Raw genomic sequence first — 26,161 nt, forward strand, 5'->3', positions numbered from 1 at the left:
AGAGATCCTTAGCATCATTTAACCAACTTTATTTGTGCTATCTCTATTCCCCTCCTCTTCAGCACACCTCCCTTATTAACCTCCTTCTCCCCAAAACTTAGGAGGCGTCATACTTCCTCATTCCATTCCTCATGCCACATTTTCAATTCACTTTCAAATCCCATTTGTTCTGCCACCTTGAAATTTCACACTTCTCTCCAGCCTCACTGCTGCTGCTGCTGCTAAGTCACTTCAGTTGTGCCCAACTCTGTGCGACCCCATAGATGGCAGCCCACTAGGCTCCTCTGTCCCTGGGGTTCTCCAGGCAAGAACACTGGAGTGGGTTGCCATTTCCTTCTCCAGTGCATGAAAGTGAAAAGTGAAAGTGAAGTCGCTCAGTCGTGTCCGACTCTTAGTGACCCCATGGACCGTAGTCTACCAGGCTCCTCCGTCCATGGGATTTTCCAGGCAAGAGTACTGGAGTGGGGTGCCATTGCCTTCTCCGTCCAGCCTCGCTACTGTCACCTAATTCAAGCCATTGATAGATCTCCCTGAATTACTGCAGTAACCTCCTAATTGGTTGCCTTGCTTCCATTTTCGTCCATGTACAGTCTATTTGCTATGCAACAACCAGTGATCAGGGTGCTTATAACATGCGAGGAAATCATGGCAAATTTGATCCCAGCAACTTTTATTAGTCTGGAATGCTGGGCAGTGATATAACATGAAGGAAAATGAGGAATAATTTGGAGTTGGCAATGCCAGTGGCTTCAAAGCATCACTGCTCTTTGAAAGAGGCAAGAATGAATTATTCTGTATAAGGTTCTAGGAAGACAGCTGTAATCATTTGGAGGCATGCCACTCAGAGAATGACAGAATGGACACCAAGCATAGTGACATATTCCAGAGAGTATGGCATGAGAAACAGAGGAAGACAAAGGATGGATTGAGTAGACTTACTGAAGAGTGACATGCTGCAAAAGGATTTCAAGAATGAATCTGGGAAACCAACAGTACCCAGCCACAAGAAAGATATTAACCCTGTCATGAGTGATGAAACCAGTTAAGAATTCCATCCACACAGCAAGGCCCTGAAGGGTAAAGAGCTCACATTATCTCAGCCCTGATAACCGTTTGTCTGGTGATCATCAGAAAGACTGAGGGACAGAGATGAGGGTTATATTTAAGATGTTTATTAGTTTTCAAGTTCCGTCCCTATTGCTTGTTTGAAGTCTGGCCTATATACAACTGGCATGGTTTTGTGACTGTGGAAGATGAACTGCCTGTCACTATTCTTGGTGCCTCTTTCATTGAAAATAAACTGACGTTGTGTTTGGATGAACAGAGGAACTTAGAAAAGATCTAAAGGGAAGAGATGGACACAGAGATGATGGAAAGCAATTTTACCAGCCACAAACTGAAGTGAACTGTTACCACGCATAGTCAGAGTTGGTCTTTCAGTCACTCAGTCATGTCTGACTCTTTGCTGCCCCATGGATTTCAGCACACCAGGCTTCCCTGTTCTTCACAGTCTCCTGGAGTTTGCTCAGACTCACGTCCATTGAGTTATTGATGCCGTCCAGCCATCTCATTCTCTGTCGTCCCCTTCTCTTCCTGTCTTCAATCTTTCCCAGCATCAGAGTTGGTTTGCTTGTCTGTTTTGGGTACTGTTTTAAAAATGGTTAGTTATTTTAGCATTCCAGTGCTGTACTAGCACTAAAACCACCACAGCAGAGTGAAAACAGTCAACAGGCCATTTCCCAGAGCCTGGACGGCCATGCCCTCGAGTGAAATACCATCACTGCAGCGGGGTAGAAGGTGGTCAGGCTCATTAGCATCCCCTTGGCATTTTTAACACACAGAATCCAAGCCCTTCTTAAATGACATTTCAAGGTGGGTGAGCCTGCTACAAGCCAGTTCTTTTCACAAATCAGATGTCACTGGGGGTTTAAGATAGAATTCATTTCTACTGAACCAATGCTTAGCTATTACTACAGTGGAGTACGCTGGCAAGATCAATAACTAGAGTAGAGAGAAGAAGGCAGAGCACAGACCACAAGTCCCCCGGACTGAGCAGCTTGAGGACAAAGATTCTGCCTTGTCTCTTTAGCCTCAAATCTTGAAGCTGTGACCAGCACTCACTTAACGCTTATTAAATTCAACTGACACTTGTAAAAAAAAAAAAAAAAGAAGAAGCTGCCCAAGGGTAGAAGCCTGGTGAGTAGGGTGGGAAGGAAATTAGAAAAATTAGGGTTTCAGGAGTATTTGAGGACTAAATGACTCTGGTAAGAAATGAGTGGAAAGAAAAAAATTACAAAAATTCACCAAAAATGAATAGAGAACCAAATGTCAAAAGAAGATCCCACAAAACATTCCATTCATACACAGGAATGCACACACGCACGTACATACATATGTGTACAAAAGCATGTAGACCAATGGGGAATAGAGCTTGCTGGAAGGAATGAAGGGCAGGAGGGGTCTGGGAGGCACCCTTTGTTGTTAGCCCTGCTCCCAGGACTGGAGGTGGCAGGTTGCAGCTGAGAGAGGCTGGGTGCAGCCAATGGAGCAAAGTCCAGCTGGAGGCAGCACTCAGGTTGGGAGCCCCAGATGCCAGACTCCACAGGTCTTTCCTTTGTTCCACAGGAGCACAGGGGAGGAGCCTGCTTCACTAATTCTGAAGGAGATCCCTTCTTGTTCTATTTCCTAATATAAACCAAAATTTACCTGACAGTTCACCTTGTTTTTCTCACTCATACAGACCAATGAATGATGAACTGCTCCCTATAAATAGGTTTGCAACACTGGGTTGTGCTTTTTGCAAACATTAAATTGGAAATGGCTCTGACAGCGATCAATAATGCTTGCCGATTTCCCTGCGCTGCTCTGTTTATTTTTAGTCCCTACACAGAGCACAACATTTGTAGGAAAAAACTCCATATCACCTTCAAGAATATACTAACTAATGACCTAGGCAGAAAAAAAAAAATTTACACTTACTTTATTCCTACCATTCCCTTTTTTATAGGAATAAATTCAGACTCAGCAAGAATTTATTCTACTACCTTATTACATAGATTCAGGCCTTTGGGGAAGGAGATCATGAAGCTTATAAAATTCCATACCTCATTTATTACTCCCTGTTTTCTTCCATTTTCCAATTTATTTAAAAGTTCATTTCTCTATTGCACAAAGGCATGCAGTTTAGTGCACATAAGCTCAAAAAGAGAGCTTTCGGTTGCTTAGAAATAGGAAGGAGTGTGACCCCATTGCCTCACCTCTCTACTTGTACATCATCCTTTAGTGCACGAAGCTGCAAAACCCCAATGAATAGCATCACTGGGTTGAGCAGTATAAAAGGTGCGTTAGAAAAAGTCCTGGAAGCTGGAGCAAGTAATTGGGACCCGATTTTGTACAAGGGTTGTCTTGCCCATCTCTGCATTTCCTATGGAGTGCAACACAACACCCTCAGACAGTGTTATTTAAGGCCAGTCAAATAAACAAGTTTCTCCTAGACATCAATTGTATCATGATTATTTGTTGCACGTTGGATTTGCCAGGGAGCTTGTGAATTTCTTGGGAGCCCAACTAGAGTTCCATCCCCATGTCTGCATCCTCAGCAACCAGACCAAAGCCTAGAGAGACATATGCTCAGGAAGTCTTGATTGAAAGGCCAGATCATGTCACTGGGTGACTGTGGGTAAGCTGCATAGCTCCTTGGATCATTCATGTCCTCATCCTGGGGATCGAATGGAGTCCATGACAATAACCATCGGTAGGCCTGTGACTGCCCTAAGATTCTGGACAAAATTTTACTTGGCAGAATATGTGGATAATATTTCTGAGAAGAGGGTACATATCTTTTATTGTTTCAAAGACTCTGTGACTGTTATTGCCCCCAAAAGTTTTAAAAATCTTTAGCCTAGCATTAGTTTCCAAAATTACTGAATCATGAATTCCAACACTAAAAAGCCTTTGAACATACATACCATGCTCATGTATTAGGTGTGCACACATGTATTATATTAGGTACATTATAAAACAAACGTCAAAATGACAAATGTACAAGGTAAATATGAAATAAAGAATATTTTCTTTATATCTAAGAGTAAAAACTTTTTTCATCTTACTAAACAATCATCATTTTGTCAAGGGCAGTATGACTGAATACTTTGTGTTTAAAACTCTAGATTTTATTATCTGTGATACGTTACTTTGAAGGTCTAGTTTTAACTTCAATTTATTTTACAAAGATGGGTTTTAATGGCTGTCATTTTAAGCAATAAAATCACGTAACAACATAAACACCTCCAAACACTGTTTTCACAATGTTCTCTCTATAAGAGTTTCTTTCAAATTCAGCTATTTCCTTACTTAGTCTTAAAGTGATACCTTTATTTTGAAAGAACAAATTAACTGTTTTTTAATGACCTGTAGGTAGTATACTATCCAAGTTGCCTCTTATCACAGAAGTGGTTACAAAATACAAAGCCATTTCCTTTTTATAAAAGAAAAATGAATATAACTTATCTGTAAGTTTGACAACTAAGTAGTTTCCCACAAGATAACCAGCAAACCTCTGTGAGGTATAGAACGTTCATGGTCTCTTCTTAACCTTGTTCAAAATATTGTATGGCTTCCACTCTGTATATTAGGGTGTTTTATTTTTATAAAGTTGACTACAAAGTAGCATCCTGCAGCATTCTGTGTTCCTCTGGCTTCAACAACTTGGCTGCTTGCTTATGAATGATGCAGTGAATGAATTTGTCTCCTGTAACCTTACCCTGCCATCCTTCTCTAAGCAACAGCTGCTGCTTAAGAGGAAATGCTACTCAGTTTTTTTCATAAAACATTTTCATTAAGATTATGAATAAGTCTCACCTAGTGGTGGCTCACCAAATAGAAGCACTTAGTATATATATATGTCATCAGTTAAAGAGAAATGAACAAATACAACAGATTAGCTCTAACATCTTACCAACGTAGAACAAGTCTTTTGCTACCCATAACTTGTTCTAATACAGTATTTGCTTCTTCAGCAATATCTTCACTAATACTTTCAGTAGTAGTTTCTGAAAAGGAAACTCAGATTGTTTTCAACATATCTGGTCTTGTATTAAGAGGAAGAACCAGTGTTTCCTAAAGATATGTTGCTTTTCTACCTTTGGGTACAAGTAAAAGACGTCGAGAGAAGTTCAAACCACCATTTGGTTTTATGAAATTTCATAACGATTAGTAGGTGAATTTAAACATTGGTTTAAAAAAGTTGCAAAGGTTATCCGCCATGTTTTTCTAATCATGGTCCCTTCATTTCTCATCAGGAAAGTGTTCATTCTTCTTCATGATAGTAGCTACAAGTCCGTATTTCAGTTATTTGTTTTGAAATCTGAGGGCTGGTTTCTGATCAGAACGGATCATACCATTACTGTTTTTAACTTACAATTCAGCTATCAAAGAGCGTGTCCAGGAATGAAGTGTCAGCTCCTCTGTCCTCATATTGTTCCCCTGTGCTTGCTTTCACAATTAGTGACATCTTTAATTCACACTTTGTCAGAATCTTTTTAAGCTACCTGCCTTTTTTTTTTTTCTTTTTTTTTTTTTTTGGCAATGGTGGCGGTGGGCAGGTTGTTATTGTTGAAAGGTAGTTTAATTGAAACTAAGAATATTCTGCAAAATTAATTGGACACATACCAATACAATGCAACATACTATAGACAAGTGAGGGCCCAGACAACACTTGTATGTTGAGGGAAACTTACTCCTCCCTCAGAATATAGGGTCTCCTGACTTGAACAACAGGGGAGGGTGAAAATATAAATTCATATATAGTAGTAAAATTTAATTTTTCTTAATTTTGGAATATAAAAAGGTGATTAGGAGTTCTAGTATTTTCTTTCCCATGCTCCATTGGTTTATCATGGAAATTTCACTTTCTAAACCCTGATCTAGACAATCTCCAGTGCCACTTCCAATTCAAAAATTAAAAATGAATGGATGTTCTGCTAGAAAGGTATTCTCATTGTTTGACTGCTCAAACAACTCCTAGATAACCCCCAAACTTATGTTTCTTGGTAGCTCTGGAAAAACCCACCACATACAAGTCAACTGAGTGAGGAATGAAGATGGGTTACCTGGCTGAGTCATCTTCTGTCAGCTGGAAGAGTGCCTTCTTGAATTCATCCAGAAGAACCAGGTAAGGTTGGCCAGTCTCTGTCTCCTGATTAGACTACACTCACATACCCCTCAAATGAACTGGCAGTTTTCAGCCTCCACAAACATTAAAACAGGTGATTGTGATGCGTCTCCAAGCAAAATAATTCAGCACACACAAATTGCACTTGCAAGCCTGGACAGCTGCAAGTGGGAGGGATGGGATGGGGGGCGGGGGGGTCATGTGTTTTCATGGTTGTTCTGGACAGCTCCAGGTTGTGTGGGAAGAAGAAACAAATTGTACTCTATTATGTGGAAGGGAAAAGTCTTCTAAATTTAGAATCTTTTAGTACCTGGATTATTTTTGTTTTCTACATTTGCCGGCCGAGGGGTAGGAGTTCCGGAACTCCAGTGTGTTCTTTGCAGCCAGCAGTAAGAGTCATCCACTGGGCAGGGGGCCAGACAACCCAGTTCAGAGACCAGAGCCTGTTTCAAGAGTCTGGGAAGACAGACATAAACATCTAGAAGAAATTATTTTTACAGTGCCAAGATCTGGTTACCCTTAAGTAAAATCTCTTAAGGCACTAACTTACAAGAACATAGGTAGGTTTTAAAATAAAGACAGGACCAAAAGATGATCTTTGGAACTTTGTCCAGTCAACTTTCTTCCCTGAAAATTAACTTCTCTTGTGTTGTTTGAGAACTCCCAAGAAGGAGATTCCAAAGCCTCTATTTCCTTTCAGATGTTAACCACTCTCACAACCAGAGAGTCCTTCAGAAAAACTAAGGATAAGTCACATTTATGAAAGTAGCTTTGATTGGCCATGTCTGTATTTGAGGACAGGATAGCGTAGAGACTACAGGTGATGTTCAGTCTTTCTTTCTTTGCAAAGAAAGTTTTGTTGACAAAAAGACAAGAAGAAAAATAATCCAATCTAGGTTGTTTTTAGAGATTCCACCAACATTATCTATCATCAGAGAGCCTAAGATAATGTAAAGGGTTATTTGTATCTCAGTTAAAATTATATAAACTCTTTTTCAGTAGGCCTTTTATAGAGTGACAAGATGGCTCTTATAAATGAAGATTTTATTTGTGCTACTTCCTTGCACACAGGTTTATAAGCATTGATGCTGTATTTCCTATATGCAGGGACAGAGGTTATTAAATGTGTGAATTGTAACTAGGTTCCTGTTACATGTTGGCATAATGGATTCTGTATTTTCCCATGGAACTAGGCCCTCCATACCCCACCAATATCAACCACCCCACCTTTCCCCCCTATTTATACCCTTCTTGTGTTAAAATGCAAAACCTACTGATAACCTTGCTTGAAATTTATGATCAAATTGTATTTGAGCTCTTGCATGTAACACTGGTAAAGGGACTTCTCTGGTGGTCCAGTGGCTAAGACTGTGCTCCCAGGTCTGATTCCCTGCTTGGGGATCTAGAGCCCACATGTGACAATTTAAAGTTCCCATGCCGCAACTAAGACCCAGCACAGTCAAATAAGTAAACATTAAAACAAAACAAAACAAAACACAGGTAAAAGAAACAGCCGTAAAAAGCACTCAAAAAGACAACCAGCAGCCTGATGCGTATTGCCGTTACAATTAAAAGGTGCCAACAAGAAAATTTTACGTATTTCTCACTACAGAAAGGAAAAATAAGCAAACGGCCTTGAAAGATGAATAATATCATAAATTATTTAGATTGGAACAAGTCCATAGAAGTGACCCATTTTTCTGTTCCTTTCCTAGAAGAGGGATACAAGGTTTACAAAGGATCCTGGGAACTTACTCTATATTTACCTCTTGTCACAGGCAGGCTCAGGGTTCTGACGGAGGTCAAAGTAGAATGGTACACCCGACCCTCTGGTCATTTACACTGATATCAAAGAGGAATCTCATGTAGCAGGATCTAAAATTAGATAACCAATTCCATAAGGTGTTAAGGAATTCTACAAGGCACGTAAGGACTGAAATATTTATTAGTTATTCATACATTTTTGAAACTAGAAAAGAGACTTTTCAAAGCAAAAATCTATTTCAGGCACGCCTAAATCTTTTCTAGGATGTTCCCACCAACCTCTGTCAACAGAGGCCTAGAAGATGAGCTAACTTTACCGCTCACAATCAGCTTACCTCATTTTGGGCAAGAACCCGGCACACACAGTGATGGAGCCAGACCCCGTGGCCACATCACTTGTGTTTGCTTCAATCAGAAGCCAGCAGACGTCTTCCTGCCAAATGAAAACCACTGCCAGGATTTTCACTCCAGAGAGGAAGCTGTGAGACTGTGCTTCCAACCCCTTTCCAACATACTTCCCCTGGATCAGGAATAAAAATGTAGACTCTGCGCTTAAGCTGAGGAGGAATAAAGACTAAAAACACTGTTAAGATACTTTTTTTCATTGAGCCTCCACACCACTCAGCTCACCCCTTGAAAATTGCAACCTGCCTGAAATAATCCTAGTTCAGAGCGTATTAATCTGCGTTAATGACCTTTGAAAAGGTGAGTCTAGGAAGACCTTGAGATTCAAGCAGTGAAATGATCTATGCAGAATATATGGAACCCATGAGCCAGGGTACTTCTGTGAAGGACTCTGTGCTGGAAGTAAATGAATCCTCAGTGCTCTAAAGACAGATTCAAATTCAGTTATCTCAGCATGCCTCCACCTATTCATCCAAATAAGTGCCGGCACTCTGGGCTTGCGTTCAGCTGCTCGGTCTAGCATGGGGGGATGGCTGCTCTCATAATCCAAGGCTCCATCTTGGTCTGGCCCTTCCCAACAAGGTGTGGGGCAGATGCCAGAGAGCACTGCTTTTTTTCCCTACTCTTTTGTTAAAATTAGAATATGCAAATGTATGCAAAGTGAGGTACTTTCTGTGGTGAAAATTCTTGCATATAAATATTAAACCTTCCTCATAAAAATGTTAGTCACTCAATCGCGACCGACTCTTTACAACCCCATGGATTGTAGCCCTCCAGGCTCCTCTACCCATGGAATTGAATTCTCCAGGCAAGAAGATTGGAGTGAGTTGCCATTCCCTTTTCTAGGGGATTTTCCCAACCTAGGGATCAAACCCTCTTGCATTGCAGGCAGATTCTTTACCATCTGAGCCACCAGGGAAGCCCAGGTCTTCCTTACATTACCCCCAAAATAAAAGTAAAGAGCAACTGGATTCCCTAAGAGTGTACTTTTCTCCCGTATCCATATAGTACTTTACATTCAAAAATGAAGATAAATGATATTTTAAGAGAATTCTTTTTTTTTTTTTTTTGAGAATTCATTTTTAACTGCTTACTCCTTGTTAGGAATTTCAAACACCAGGTATATCTTTTACTATAACTGTGCATAGCTGATTATTGCTTCCCATTTATACTTCTAAAATGCGAAGCCTACCATTTTAATTGGTATTCAGAGGTCTGCTCATGTGCAAACCCAAGCAGTTCAATTAGTTTGCCCAACTGGGAAAGTGAGTTATATAGAAACAAATGGGAATGACAGATTAAAAGGCTATCCTTGTTAATACTTTTAAATTGGGCTAAAGTTAGTTATACCCTGTTGAGTTCTTCCACTTCTTAGGATGAACAATGCAGCGAGCATGGCGAGACATACTGCTTGGCCTCTAATCTTAGCTGTGACATTTCCCGTCTCATGTTCTACCATCAATAGTGACCTACTTGCTATACTATGTGACTTTCCAACTGGGTCTTTTAATGCTCACACACGGGAAACACAATTATTTTTATATTTAGCACAAAGTGTAGCTGTGAAACATTTCAAATGCTTTCTAGTTCAAGATATCCACACTAATCTTATTTGGTGGTAATCTTTTTTTGCTTTGTCATTTAAGAAAATAACAACAGTTATAACACATTAAAAATAAAGGTTTTGCCTTATTCTTAAATGTGAAAATGCCACATTATGTCAGTATATAATAAATTGAAAACTAATGAGCAGAAAGTAAAAGAATCGTATGTCCTAGTTATCTTATTCGAAGAACTGGACAGAAATGGGTCTTGTTGGAAGTGACAAGAAACAACACTGCTGGTATTATTTAGGTTTGAAATTCTTAGAAAAGTGGAAATAACTTAATAATGATGATGAAACACTAGAAATGCAACAGAAGTGTACAAAAAGAGCCCCAGAATTTGTTAGGTAAAACTAAAAGTCACCAAAAAAAAGCAAATTAAGATTACAAATACTCAGCAAGAAAGCCTTATAATACAACAGAAAATGTCTGAAAGTAACTCAGGAAAGTTGATTTGCTAGGCAAAGTAAAACTGCCATGCATAGTTTTATAAATTAAGAAAAAAGCCATCATTGCAAATTTATGTAAGTGTGTATGTAACATAGCAAATGACTGTTCAAAATTTTAAGTCTTGTCTTGTCAGCTTTGATCCACAAACCCTAAAGAAATGAACAAAGGATCCAACACTCTAATGAGGAAACTTGTGCCCTGCCACTTGTGAATAAGCAAGTTCCCAACACTCAACCAGATCTCCAAAACAGATGTCAGGAGTCTGCAGCACACCTTTTTTCAGTGAATTTCCCAAACTCTGTGGCTATATCAACTCAAAAGCAGCTGCTTTTCTGAATTATAAAGGACCTTTCAAAGCACAGTGTTCACACATGGAAAAGCACATGTTCTACTTTGCCTCTGCCAAAGAAACCTCACTGCCTGCCCTCCCCTTGCCCCCCGACACATCCTTGGGAAATATTCCAGCAATGTGTGTGTACCCATTATGGATTCTTTCTCATTGCTACTGCTTTCGCTATACATTTTCTATAACCACATGCTGTTTCCCACCCACACAGCTTAGAAAGAAAGAAAGAAGCCTTTGTTGAGCCATGAGAGGACCAATCTACTGTATATGAAAACTGCCCCACCAGAGGCAGGCTCTCAAGAGCGTATACAGACCATGCACCTGTCTAACTTTAGTAATGATGAGACACTGACCCAGCCCCTTAATTACTGATCTCACTGTCACCTGAATCCTGATGGCTTCTTACCCAATCACACACCCAAATCTACGCAGGTTACAAAGTGAGGAAGAAAGGGGTCCCTGCCAGGATACACACCAAGGAAGAAGTACAATGTGAACAGCCTCAAAACATTTTGCTCCTCGCCCCACCTGCCTTTTGACTTGTCTCTGGTACAGAACAAAACAAACTGAAAGAACTGGATTAAAAGGTACTCTCAAATGTAGATGCTGAAAAGCCAAAGAAAGGGGAATTCGGAGGAAGGCACTCTGTTTCATTTCTGTCAATCCCATCCAAGTTAATATGTGAGGCAAAGTTGTTTTTCAATTTGCACCTTCATAATTACCTCAGAATAATTAATAACACAGTTCTAAGAATAAATCATTTTAGTAGTTACACGAGTTCAAATGAAAAATTATGTGCAAGCAGAGAAAACGATTTTAAGTGAATTTGCCACTCCAAATTATCATGCAATTATTAGTCTCCCTATTTACAACTTAGCCTTATATGTATACCTTCATTTTTAAGGGTTTACTCCCTAGAGCTTCCCTGGTGGCTCAGATAGTAAAGAGTTCGCTTGCAATGTAGGAAACAAGGGTTTGATCCCTGGATCAAGAAGATCCCTTGGAAAAGGAAATAGCCATTTCCTTCCAGTACTTCCTTCCTTCCATTTCTTTCCACACTCATTGCAGTATTCTTGCCTGGGAAATCCCATGGGCAGAGGAGCCTGGTGGGCTACAGTTCATAGGGTCACAAAGAATCGGACATGACCAAGAGACTAACACTTTTCGTTTTCATGCCCTAAAATGAAAGGAGTTGGAGTCCATAAAACTAAAATCAATATAAAAACTAGACTTAAGAGTATTACTCAGATTTCTTTCTTAGATTAAGCTTTTGAACTTTTATGTAATACTACTGTAATAGTAAATCTATCTTTTCTCCAAAAAACTATGATATCTATATTTTGTTTTCCTTCAAAGAGAGAAGTAATGAAAAGTAGACTCTTTCAGTTCTCAAATTTTACAGGAAAAACAACTAAGGTGCACACACCTAGCTCATTGATGATTAATATCCTACCTTATTCTTAGTGTAGGAGATAAAAGACTGACCATGTATTCTTCGAGGTTAAGACTTCTAAACATTAATTCCTTCATTAACTTACTCCCCTGATCATTCTTTTTACATATACCACCTCTGCCGTCATGGAACTTAATTAATGGGGGAAACAGACAAAAACAAGTAGACTAGTTGGTTAATTCGGAGAAGGCAATGGCACCCCACTCCAGTACTCTTGCCTGGAAAATCCCATGGATGGAGGAGCCTGGTAGGCTGCAGTGCATGGGGTCACAAAGAGTCAGACACAACTGAGTGACTTCCCTTTCACTTTTCACTTCCATGCATTGGAGAAGGAAATGGCAACCCACTCCAGTGTTCTTGCCTGGAGAATCCCAGGGACGGGGGAGCCTGGTGGGCTGCCGTCTATGGGGCTGCTCAGAGTTGGTCATGACTGAAGTGACTTAGCAGCAGCAGCAGTTGGGTAATTACCTAAGGTTGTTCAAGAACCATATTGGAAACAAAAATGGGAGAGAAACAAGGAATTTAGTGGGCGCCCTAAAGAGATGAGATGGAAGAGTCCTGGGAAGTGCCTATGATGAGAAGCCCTGAATGGAAAAGAGGCAGCTATGTGAAAGAAGGACATGTGACCCAAGCAGAGGGAACAGCAGATCCAAAGGGCCAGAGGTGAGAGTGAGACTGGTTTATTAGACAGCAAGGAAGCTGCTGTGGTTGGATAACTGAATGAGGCCAAGAGGGTAAGTGGTGACACCACAGAGATGGGCGGGACCCTGCAGGCTACAAGAGTCTTGAGACTGTCCTCCAAGGCAAAGGAAAGCCACAGAGCTGAAGGAACATGAGCAGATGAACCTGAGTCTCGATCCAAGCCTGCCCACTATGTGGCATAAGCAAATTGCTGGCGTGTCTTAGATGCTATTAGTAAATTCCTAATTTATAAGAGGCACTCAATAAATAATGACCAGTTATAATCATCAGTAATTATCATTATTGTTAATGTTCTGACATGTAAATAAAGTAAATAATTTTTTTCCATTCAAATAGGGCTATGCTGTAAAATTATATATCAGAAATACAGAATTATTGAGAAATAAGCAAAAAGAATCTTTTTTATTCCATAAAGATCATATTCTTATTGAGGACAAATAGACATGAATTAGTACATTCAAATTCATTAGGGCTTATTGTGGTTCTAATCAGAATAATTATTGATCTTGGCTCAGTTCTGTCCTTAATTAGTCTGCATTGTGGCTTTTCTCTCCTTGTCAATCTATAGCCTTGTCATTTTGTATCCAGCACTGTGTAGCAGTTCAGTGGTATCTATCAACTACACAGCAGTCATAAGGGCGAATTTCACAGCTATTTTTCAAGTCACTGAGTGCAGTGAAAGTGAAAGTGAAGTCGCTCCGTTGTCTCCGACTCTTGGCGACCCCATGGACTGTAGCCTACCAGGCTCCTCCGTCCATGGGATTCTCCAGGCAAGAGTACTGGAGTGGGTGATAATGGCCTGATAGCATCTACTGCCCCCCTCATTTCCACACACATACTTCTTTCTTACTAACAGAATCCTGATATGGTCCTCTTGCAAGTGACTGATGTAGAGATGGGGCATATAATCCTACTGTAATCCATGAGAAGAAAAGACAGGTCTTCTTGGATTTTTCTGGGTAATGTTTCCATACTTTCCAAAAGAAGAACCTAGAAGGGGGGTCAGTTTTCCGTGCCGTAGATATTGTCCTGCCTGCAATGACATGTCAGTAACTACTGTCACCATCCTGCAAAAGGAAAGGACCAGTCTTAGCTGAAATGGTCCCTGAGGCCAACAGTGGCAGAAAGATGAAAGAGATGAGTAAAACCTGTATCACTGTCTTTGTGTCACTGAGTCAACCAATCCTGCTGCCTGACCTGCTTCTCAATACACTTCCTTACCATGTCGGTCAGTTTGGGTTAGGGAATTCTGTTTTGTGCGGAAGGTCTCCAAGCACATTACCTCTATATGGACATTTCCATTTGGAAACATCACTCCTTCCTTTGGCTCTGGGAAGGTCTGCAAATGGAACTAGGACTTCTGACTCCAGCCCAGTGAACTCCAGCTGTCCTGGATATGAGCTGATACAGCATTTTAATTTTGATGCAACACTGGGATAGTCATCCAGAAAAGCCCAAGGGGAAAACACCCTAGAAATCACCACAGGAAGACGGTACTTTGGCATGCGTAGCTGATACCAAATGGCCTGTCTCTGGCTTTCCCAATCTTTCAAAAACTTTGACTTTCATCTCCCACTTGCTTAGGACAACTGTTTTAAGACCCAAATAAAGCACAGCTTTCACTGGCTTTCCCCCGCCCCCCATAAGGCTGCCGATTGTGAACTCTTATCTAATTACAAGAATATGAGCAGAGAACATGCAGGACAAACACAGATCCCCATTCAAATTGTGGTGCTGGAGAGGACTCTTGAGTGTCCCTCGGACTGCAAGGAGAGCTAACTAGTCAATCCTTAAGGAAATCAACCCTGAATATTCATCGGAAGGATTGATGCTAAAGGTGAAGCTCCAATACTTTGGCCACCTGATACAGAGAGTCGACTCACTGGAAAAGAGCCTGATGCTGGGAAAGATCGAAGGCCAAAGGAGAAGCGGGTGGCAGAGGATGAGTTGGTTTGGATAGCATCACCAACTCAATGGACATGAATCTGAGCAAACTCTAAGAGATGGTGGAGGAGAGGGAAGTCTGGTGTGCCGCAGTTCATGGGGTCGCAAAGAGCTGGACATGACTTAGTCACTGAACAGCAACAAAGCACAGATCCCAGGCACAGGCAGAAACACTCCAGAGGGGAGGTGCAGTATGGCCATTTGTAGGCAGGGGGGGTTTCCTTCCTCCTGAAAAGGAAGGAGGAAATGCTATGGTCAAGATAGGATCCTGCCTGTTTTTGTTTTAGCTGTGCAGGATTATTTTAAAATTGAAAATATTAAAGACCCATAAAATAAAATATTCATCTTGGAAAAATGGCACAGATGATAACAGACTATGTAGGGAAGGGATACAGTGGGATTATGGCTTATGGAGGTACTGGTGGGGGTTGGGAATGAAGTAAAACAAAGATTACATAAATGTCTACAATGATTCACAATAAGCAAAAAAGCAGTATGGCTTGAAACCAAAGTAACCATTCCAGTCTAATAAGCATTTTTCCTATGAGAAAATTATAGAATTATAAATTTAGCCCATAATGGAGAACAGAAAGGGTAATGCACACAGATTTCATAATGTTGCATAGTATTTGAGAAACGCTACTTAGAAAATGGGGTGAACATTATAACTGGTGAAAATTTGCTGAAAGATTGTAATTAAAACAGAATAGTAAATGGTGCCTTAGCTCTCAAAAGGGTCACTATCAGAATCCCACTTAATGTCTTCATTACTAATCTGCAGCGAAAATGGGAATTCATTCAACATAAGGACTAGGTTTAGCTGTGAGACATTGTCAGGGGCAGGAAAGTGGGGGGAAGATATCTTGAAGAGTTAGAAACAACACAGGTTAAGTAGGTCACGATAAACAACCCGAAATACCAAAAATAAAAATTAAACAAATGAAGGCGACAAAACTGAAACTTGCAACAATTTTGAAGGGAAAGAAAAAAGTGACAGCTATTGACATTAGCTATAAGGCAATTACCCAGTCTCAAAAAAGAAACAGGCCAGGGTTTGTCACAACAACAAATCAAGGACTTAATAAAAGATGCATCAGTTCACATAGCCTTGCTTTTAAAGAAATCAGGGTGATCCTACCCCTCTTTTCCCTATTCTGAGTATGTCAGGTTTGGCTTTTGTGGAAAGTTTCATCTCTTTGGTTGTAATGAATATGTCGTGTTAATAGAGATGTGTGATCTTGTTTCCTAATGATAGAAAAAGTGAGCAGGAGGTGGTAAGAACGATTAGGCAGGTGAGGGACTGTGTCACTGGCAAGCATGGGTTAAGCTGGTGAAAAGTGAGGTTTTGTGAGGCTAATTACTTTTGCACTGTGAAAGGCTGTAATATCCCAGTGAGGAGGAGCTGCGCTATTGTGATCTTTTTCTTAGCACCAGAAACACACACACACACACCAGAAGGCTCTAGGAAATTCCTTTGAAAATGGTCAAAAATGCAGTTACTCCTGCAGGGAAAAGATGAATAGTAACACTGATTAAAAGAACTTTCATAACGTAGAGTTCTTACCTGAACAGAAGGGAAAGAGAATATTAAAGAAAAAAAAATACACATTATTGCAGGGTAGGGCTACAGGAGAGAGAGAAGTTGAAATTAGGAAAACTTAGAAGGTTAAGGAGGAAAACTTAGAAGGTTAAGGATAAAAACTTGCGGAGTGTGAGAACCTCTGTTGGGTAACACACTCACAAAGTGTAAGAGGAAGAGGATTGGCTCTTAGGGATGCCCAGAAGCAGATTTGAGAAAATGCCAAAGCCCTGCACAACACGGAGAACCTCCACTGACTGTGCCCTGTATACTCAGGTTTGCCTCAACCCCAACCCCTCCACCCAAGCCTTCCTCAAATCCTCCCAAGCCGCAGCTCCCAGGGGAAAGCAGAAGCCCCAGGGTATGCAGGGACAGGTGCTCCTGACGCAAGATCCAAAAGAAATCAGTGGTTGAGTCCATGACCTAATATAGGGTGGCTCATCTTCTCTGTTGCCTTGAACACTGAAATAACTTTTAGATGTAATTACTCAATTTTCTACTGATATTTTCTTGGCAGGTATGAGAAGAAAGCACCTATGTTAAGAGAGGCTTAATCTCCCAGATGAAATGGAAAATAGGGGTCCTTGATCTCTTGCAGTCATTTAAAGCCCGTTAAGATCTAACATAAAAGGGCTATCCTAATGGCCCTGACCTCAGGGAGTTATGCTTAACTGCCTGGACACATAGTGTGTACACCACCTCAGTAACCCAGCTCTGAGGTGAGAGCTGGTATTTATCTAAGCCCTCAGACTGGGTCATAAACCTGACTATGTAGGGACAATGCTTCCTGAAAAAAGGGTGATTTATCAATGAAAAATATTATGCAAGTTAATCTCGGAAATAAAAGTCTGCTGGAATTAAAAAAAATAAATAAAAGCTTAACTTAAGTGCTAAGTTCCCCCATTATGCTGGGTTTAGGATACTAGCAGCCTCTAGGCACAGCACCATCTAGCTCCTGCAAGGACCCTAAACCTCCTATGGCCAAACCTAGGTAGTCAGCTGCATTGGATGGCAAAAGAGGCCAAGCCATCTAAGACTTCAAACGATGCAAGCGTGAGGCTGTCCCAAGTCTCAAAGTGGGACCCATGAGTCAACTGCTTTGACAAGATATGCCAACGGGTATGGGAACATCAAAGGAACCAGGAGAGATGGCCTGGTTGGGGCAGTGGGGAGTTGGAGACATTCTTAAAGACACAACAGGGAGATGGTAAGAGAAGAAGGCAAGGCAGGGATGGAGCAGAGAGATGCAGAGGGTCAATGGGCAGGCACGGATGACAGTTTTATGAATTTCTAAGACTGGGCTACAGCAGAAAGTTTGGGACTACGATTCAGTTATTACTATCATGCAGACTTTGGGTAAATATCCTATGAATGTCCTTTTAAGGCCTTGCAGGTATTCACCTATAATTCTTTATAGTCTCTAGTGCACCTAGCAACTATTTCTTGAATACCATCTCTTGAGAAGCTAGAAGATGTCAGGTGTGGTCCTTGCCCTTAAGGGGCTCCCAGTCTGGAGGGAGGGATTACAGCAGGTAAGGGCTCTGCTGGTTGTATACAGCCAGGCCAAAGAGGAGCATGGAAAAGGTTCCCAAAGGTGCTTATACTTGAACTGCATTTTGAGTTGGCTAAGCTGAGAAAAGGTGCTACCTGTGACAGACACTCAATTACTACTTGCTAATTCGTTTCTGTTCATTTTGGTTTGTGAGGACTGCCTGGAAGATGGTTCAAAGACTAGGAGATAGTTCTTATCCCCATTGTTTTTATTATTGTCGATCAAAAAGATAAACCTATCTTTAGGTTAGTGTCTATGGGTATAATCTGAAAATTACTATACTTTATCTTTGGCTAAGGTGAGGAGTGCACTTGTAATTTTTCTAATTACAAGATGTCTTCTCATTATACTTATTTCATAGCAAAAAGTTTTAAAAGCTTTTGAAAAGATCACATTTTGTTCACTTGAAATATGTGTGTATATTTTAGCATAAAATATACTTGGCAGCTGCTAACATAATTGGGTGGCTACGCCTTGCAAAAACTTGATTTCTTTTTAATCAAATTTTTAGAATCATACTGGGTTTCTTGCCAGTGCTGCAATAGTGAGCAATAAATACATCATTAGATCAATGCTGGTTGGATGATAGATTACTCAAAAGATAGTTCCAGCCAAGAAAAACAAGCCCAGAAGTCTTATTGTGCAAAGATTAATAAAATACTATTTAAAACATAGATCCTGAGTTAATATAGCAGGGAAGAAAACACTGCAAAATAAAACAGAACAGCCTTGGGTTTATAATGTAGGGATATTGATCATGGATTTTCCAAAGTATTCTAGAACAGCCACACTATCATAAATGCCTCTGATTAGACTCAGAGATGAGAAGGAAAATGTTATAAAAAAGAAAAGAAACCAACCATGGGAAGGCTTGCTGCTATAATAAATTATTTAAAGCAAGCAGGGCTAGTGGGTTGTGAAGACAATATAAAACAGAATCAATGCCCCCAAGAAACCCCAAACCATCAGCACCTCTATAAATTTCTTACCACCCTATCTGGCATTTTACAGGAGGTATTTCTTTCCCACCCCTCTTTCCATCCCATCCCAACTGTGACCTTTCACTTTTTTGCCAATTCTTTCCTCAGGGCTTAACTTTTGTTTTTCTTCTCTAACCCAGGATGCTGTATTCAGTTATATTTCTCAGCTTGTATCACAAGAGTATATGTAAGGACACAGATGAGTGAAGCTGTCACTTTATTCATCTGGATCTTAAATTTCCCATACGCTGGGAATATTTAATAAGATACTTGTAATAACATGACTTTCATATTATCCTTCTTAGTTTTTCTTTTTTCTTAATACTGTTATAGTTAATCTACAAAGTTAAAGCTAGAGTAGAACTTCCATAGTTCAATGACCATTCTATTATTAGAAGACATTACTGAATCCAAAAACCAAAGTGAAGGTAGAAACTTAAGGGGGCATTATGGAGGAGAAAAAGTCAAAATGGCGAAGGTTTAAGTATTAGGAGATGTTAAAAAGGCAGATTGACTTGAAAAGTAAATTTTTTATATGTAGATTTCAGCATGGGAATAAGGATATAGAAAGAAAAGTCAAAAACTTGAATTTGTCAAATTTTTTTTGTCAAAACATTTTGCCAAAAGTGTCATGGGCCTCCCCCCCCCCCAAAAAAATGTGAGAATTGTTGCTTAGAATCTTGCCATGGCCTATGGCCAGTTTCAAGAAAAGTAGCATTCTACTGTAGTTTTTTAACTAGGCATAAATCAGTACCATTGTAGAATCAGGGGCTGTGATTATACCTTAGACTTTGGACATTTTCTAGGTCCATCCAATCACACAGAAGCTGGGCAAATTCTTTTTGCCAGCTTAACATTAGCCATACAACATGACTCAATAGGCACCATACAGTTCTAAAATAGTACAGTTCTAAAATATAAAGTCTCCCAAATTCTCCATATAGGCTTTGCTGCATTTGGGTTCTGTGACCTTTTGCAAATTATTTGCCATTCTGGGTCAAACCTAGATGGTTAAGGTCAGGATCATTGAATTATTATCATACTAATGTATGGTGAGTGGCTGGTTAGCTTTAGAAAGAAAATTGTTCCAAGGTCACATGCAGTATAAAAAATTTGAAGAGGTGAAAAAAAAAAAACTTAGATGATATGAATGACTAAGCATGACTCTATCATCTCATCACAAAGTTACATAAAAACAATTTCAATACAAGACCAACTTCTCAGTTATTGGTGTCATCTTTGGATGTGAAAGAAAAAAATCTAAAGGTTGGCTCTTGGTATCTGGGGATGAGGAACCCGTGGATATGGAATGCCGACTGAACTATGCCACTTTATATAAGGGGCTTGAGCATCCTCAGATTTTGGTATCTGCAGGGGTGGGAGTCCTGGAACCAATCTCATGAGGATACTGATGGATGACTGCATTATTATTCTTTTGTGGCTGCTGTTTGCTCATCTGTAACAAAGTGGGAAAAAATCCTTGCACGCAAAGGATTGTTAAGATAAGCAACCTATAAACATGCCTGCCAAGTGTTCCTCAGAACATAAATTGCTCCATAAAAGTACCAGTAACGATCTGGTGGCCTGGAAGAATCCAAGTTCAGTGTTCTCGCCTATACAGGTCCTTTTGTCAGCAGTGAAGTAAATATTCTGGGCACATCTGACCTCAGAGAAGCCACCTGGTTACTTAGGTACTTGGAAGGTAGGAAGAGGGAAGGGCAGCAACTTCCAACAGATCCTTTCTCTTTTAAACTTAGGAGTGTTAAACACTGAGAACTATGCCAGTCTGAAAGGGAAGAACAGAATCTAAAGGTATCAAACTACATATAAAAAAGCTAATTGACAATGATTAATACATCAAAATCACACTGATTTTTTTTAACAACTGCTTTTTTAAAAGTTAACTAATTGATTTATTTATATGGCTCTGTCAGGTCTTAGTTGCAACATGCAGGATCTTTGTTGAATCACGTGTACAGAGTGCACGGACTTCAGTAGTTGTGGCCCACAGGCTTTGTGCTCCATAGCATTTGGAATCTTAGTTCCCCAACCAGGGACTGAACTTGCATCCCTTGCCCTGCGGGCTTCCCAGGTGGTGCTGGTGGTAAAGAACCCATCTGTCCATGCAGAATACTTAAGAGACGCAGGTTCGATCCCTGGGTTGGGAAGATCCCCTGGAGAAGGAAATGGCAACCCACTCCAGTATTCTTGCCTGGAGAATTCCGTGGACAGAGGAGCATGGCGGGCTACAGTCCATAGGGTTACAAAGAGTTGGACTTGGCACACACACCTTTGCATTGCAGGACATATTCTTTACCACTGGGCCATCAGGGAAGTCCGCACACTGATTTGAAAGGAGAAGTGGCAATCAGTTCTCAATCCTTCTCCCTGTGATTTAAGAAAACCTGTGTACCTGATTAATTGGATACCTCAAAAACCTTAAGATGACTTTCTGAAACTGCGACTCCCTGAGCCTCTGGGCTGTGGCCTGGGACACTCTCCTGATCAACAGGCAGACCAGCTACAGCTTCCTAAGGAGATCCCTGACCTCAGACAAGTCTGCTCTAGCCCCACTGAGGTTCTAGCTCCCAAGCTTGGAGTGAGTTAAAGGTGGCTTTCAAGATTTGGAAGTCTTGTACCCTCCAGGGAGAAATGCCCAACAATGTGAGTTCAGACACATAAGGTTACTCCAGAGCACCCCAGGAACCCACTGGACCTGGAGGAGGGAAGGGATCCAGCTGGGGAGAGGTCTCAAACTACCTTGCTTCCCAAGACAGACTTCCTTAGAATTGGGGCTAACCTGGAGCAGGGATTCCTAAGGAGTCCCCAGACACTTCTGAACAGAGGACAAAAGGTACCATTGTTGAGGACACAAGAGTTTACCTATAAATTTCACAAGGCTAATAAATGCCACCTGGAAATTCTGGAACAATCATTTATTGAATCAACTCACAGACTGTAATTGTTCTTTTATATTATAAATGCCGTTGCAGTGTTTCTCAAAATATTGTGAGAGGATCCGTGACATCAGAGTAACTTGTGGGTGCTTGTTAAAGATGTAGATTCCTAAGCCCCACCCCAGATTCCTGAATCTAACCCTGGAGACTGAAGTCCAGCCCATCAACTGAATTTTTAAGGAGAAGCCCAGTTGACTCAGGTGACGCCTATCAAGACAGGAGAGTTATTGTATCTACACAGTCCATCAGAAATGTATGGATTGGGGGTTAGGATATTTTTCCCCTAATGTTTAAGTACCATAAAAATGAAAACAATGTTTGTGATAGGTTCTTAAGAACCATGCCAGTATTTTCTATCCACGTATAATAAGCACCATTATTAAAATGTGATTACGAGCAAAAAATTATTAGGTAAAATATCAACCCTACTTCTCAAAAACACTGGCTTTATTTTGTCACCAAAAGTAATTATGCTATTAAAGGAATTTATAGTTTTTTTAAGTAGCAGTCACTTGGCTGCAGAAACTTAATAAGCTGTTCCACTCCTCCTATAGCCATTTAGTCATCAAAAGTTTAGTGATAAGGCTTTTTCAAATTATTATTATTTTAAAGTATAAATTGTGAACCATTGCACCTAGTGATTAGGCTGAATATGAATTTATATCCGAGTGATAAATTCTTAAAAATATGTTTCGTTAGAATTACTAAGGCAGTCAGAGCTAGTAGATTAAATAGCCTCTGTAGTAACATTCTGTTTACTTCTATTAAGATTTTTGGGGGGGGGGTGCAAAACAATTCCGTTTTAATTCATTCTCTTAGAAGCAAAAGCAAACAGTTTCTGATATACATGCTACTGCAAAGCAGTAAACCAGTGTTGCATGGTTATATGACAAGCTCCACATTTCTTTTCTACAGGGATTTTTTTTCCCCTCCTTATATAGTCCCCCTTTCCAAACCATGCCTATAATTATTTCACAAAATACAGTTTGCCATTTCTGAAGAATCAAGCACTCCTTCCCTCCATCACCAAAAATCACATGTTCAGGCTGAACTGTGAATGAAAATGGACCTGAGAGGAGGCTTTGTCTGTAGCATGTTGTTTCTACTAAGGGATGCCCCCTACCCAGGTTCCACCCTAGAGCTCCCAGTGAAGTATACATACTATGTTTTAACAGATGGGCCGGCTGGCGGCTGCTGGGCTATAAAACAGGAACTGGGAAGCTGCTTGGAGTGGTATTGAACTGAATGCTCATAAAGTTCATGGACATACACTGACCCAGACAGACTAGGCAGATCCAGACATGCTTACACACACACTCATCATACACCCCACAGATCAGACGACGTTCAAGGCAGTTTCCCCCTCCATATCTCTTTCATTTGCTTATCAGTTATACACACACACACACAAATACACACATATATAAGCACACCTACATATGCATGGGTAGCTATATATCTCAATGTTTTCATACATTCTCAAGGATCAAAATATCCTCCAATTCTGTCCCTAAGTCTCTACCTAGTACTCTCAGTAAGCTCTCTCTCATTCATGTTAAATAAGAATTAAAAGAAGATAATTCTACTTAGTCCACACATTATATAAATTACATGTATGTAACCACTCTCAAAAACAAAACAAAAACAGCTGCTTTTACCCCTTATCAACCAGAGGGGGGAAAAAAATCTATCCCAGACTGAGTCACAAACATCAAGTGTCAGATTTAACCTTGAATCCTCTGTTGTCAGTTCCTGTCACAACTTCATCACTTAAACACACAGGAGCGCAAACAAACACCAACCGACCAGCCTGGTGGTCGTTTTCACAGTCTTTTGGATTCCCCAGGGCCTCCCAGCATTGGGACAGACAGCAGCTACCCCCTGTCCTAACGAAGTCCTTCGGGCACACCTTGCATAAGGATGCAGAGGTCTGAGCACCTCATGAGGGATGCGGATTCAAGCGCTAATGGGAAGTAATTACTCGACAAAGTTTTATATCTGCACTGTCAATTCCCTTCAATAACTGCAAAGCACTGAAGCCGCTGCTACGGAACCTGACTGGTACTAAAGTTCTCTGACCCCTAAAGGCCCACCCCGAGCCGGATGATCGCTGGCAAGAGGCACAGGGCTACCTCTTCCCGCCGACTCCGGCGCGTGTTAATTTTTCAGGAACCCATCTTCAAGCTTCTAGGAACTACTGTCTGCATGCCACTGGACACGAAAACAGCCCCTAGCGCGCTTGTCACCGCTGTAGACGGCCAGGGGACGCGTCCTCGGACCCCATCTAATGATGCCAATTACAACACACCAAGTTTTCGCCAACGCAGAGCCGCGTCCTGGGCCGATTTGGGACGCTTTGAAACAAGAAGTTCGGGATTGGGGGGTGCTGGCAAGGAGCTAATACCGCCAAGCCCTGACCTCCCAACAAGCCGATACGCTCGCATGGACAGATCGACGCGCGCCAGGACGCGTCCAGTATCCCCCCGCCCCTCAGTCGCCGAACGACGCAAGGGGAGCCGCTCTCCTTGCGCGCGGCCACTCACCCTCGTAGCTGAGTCCCGATCGCAAACCGACGCCCCTGCTGCGAGTCCTGAATCCCAAGTTGCCCCGAACTGGCGACAGCTCTAGTCCTGGCCGACCGGGGCACATTAGCTCCGGCAGGCACCTCGGAGGGAGCACTACAAGCCCGATGGTAGCTCCGGCTCAGCAGCTGCCCGGAGCGCGCCGACAATTCGCGGACCTGCTCTGAGAATGAGGCGGACAGCCGCGTAGAGGCAACCCGGCTCCGGAGGGAGGCGGGGCCAGCCCGGGGCCAGCCCCGCGGGGCGGGGCGCCCTTCCAACCGTGACTGGCGGTGCCTGCAGCCAATCGCAACTGCGTCAGGGCCCGGGGCGGCCGCGGGCGTTGCTAAGCGCCTGGCTCCGCCCCGTCGCCGCCGTCCAATCGCCCGCAGCTGAGGGCTGGCTGGGCTACGCGCCCGCGGCGGGGAAATTGGCAAAGGTGCGGAGCCGAGACTGAGGGCTGGCGCTTTGGGGGAGCCTGCGGCTGGAGCCCGACGCCTCGAAAGGGTAGTGGTGACCCCGGAGGGCCCCTGTGGGCCTGGGGCCGCCTGGAACCACCTTGAGTCGGCGCGCTGTGGAGCAGGAAGCCCGAGCGCCCTGCGGGCCGAGACTGGATCTACGCCGTCCACCCCTGGCGCCCGCAGGAGGTGCGGAACTTGGCGTTCCCAAAGGGGGTCAGCAGGAGGAAACTGAGGCCCAAAGATGATGAAGCCTGGGCTGGATCACGGGGCCACCGGTGGACATCCGGGACGAGAACTGCGAGCTCCGGGTTTTCTGAAAAGCTTCTGACTAAGGTCTGATGTTATCTCCGAAACGTATCACCAACTCCGCCAGCCCCGCGGAGAGTTCACGACACCGTCCCTCCTCACCCCGACCCTCCACACTACCGGCAGCAGGGACTTTACCGGGTGCCTAGGCTCCCTTGCCGACCGTAGGAGCCCTGGCACTTGCACAGGGCCCAGGGGCGAAAGGAAGGCTTGGGGCGCTCGATAGTGGGGCTGTCTGGCGGGATGACCTCCGCAGAGGTGGCTCCCCCTGCCGCTGTCCCTGGGGTCTGCTGGATGGACCAGGACCGTCCCATCTTGGCGAGCAGGAACGCCACAGAACAAATCCCGCCTGTCTCAGACTGCGCGCTCTCGCCCTCTCTCCTTCGGAAGTCCCTGGTTCTAGTTAGACACCTTTGTAGTGCCTGGTCTTGGGGGCATTCTGAGCTCGCTGGGTCAATCCGTGGCTGAGTGGCCTCGAAGGAAGGCTTTGTGGGCTCTGTCCTCCCTGGACAGCCAGGTCACTGTTGCTCATTTTCTCGGCAGATCAGCTCTTCAGCCAAGTTTTAAGTCTTTGCAGAGCTGGGGGTGTCAAGAGTCACAAAGCAGAGCTGGGTGCTACTTTCCAGTCTGAGGCCTGGAATGTTAGCAAGCCCTTGACTGTAAGCTGTTCGTGGGGAGTGACCTCTGTATGCCTTCCACAGGTAGACACCCAACCCATGTTAGTGGAATGAAGATGTGCATGGCAGGACAGGGGTCAAGCTCCCTGGCACCCTGACACTCACCTCCATCACTGACCATTCATTGTCTCCCACACATCCCATAAGTCCCAAAGGTTGTAGTCCCTCAGTGTAGTTAACTGTTCAGGATATCACACATGAGGGAATATAGACCTCATGAAGTGTTATTTCAGTGGCTCCCTAGCCCC

At 42.3% G+C, this 26,161-nt stretch overlaps 1 protein-coding gene across 1 annotated transcript in view; it reads right to left on the reverse strand.

The window, feature by feature from the left end:
• The window catches only part of MARCHF3 (membrane associated ring-CH-type finger 3), a 153,970-nt gene extending 129,275 nt beyond the window's left edge, over positions 1-24,695 (reverse strand). Inside the window, exon 1 of the mRNA XM_040241748.1 lies at positions 24,452-24,695. The gene's annotated coding sequence lies outside the window, so the exon portion shown is untranslated. The remainder of the gene's footprint in view (positions 1-24,451) is intronic.
• Positions 24,696-26,161: the final 1,466 nt, after the last annotated feature.

The sequence above is a fragment of the Oryx dammah genome, unplaced genomic scaffold (genome assembly GCF_014754425.2).
Source record: "Oryx dammah isolate SB20612 unplaced genomic scaffold, SCBI_Odam_1.1 HiC_scaffold_5, whole genome shotgun sequence".
In the NCBI taxonomy this organism is placed as follows: domain Eukaryota; kingdom Metazoa; phylum Chordata; class Mammalia; order Artiodactyla; family Bovidae; genus Oryx; species Oryx dammah.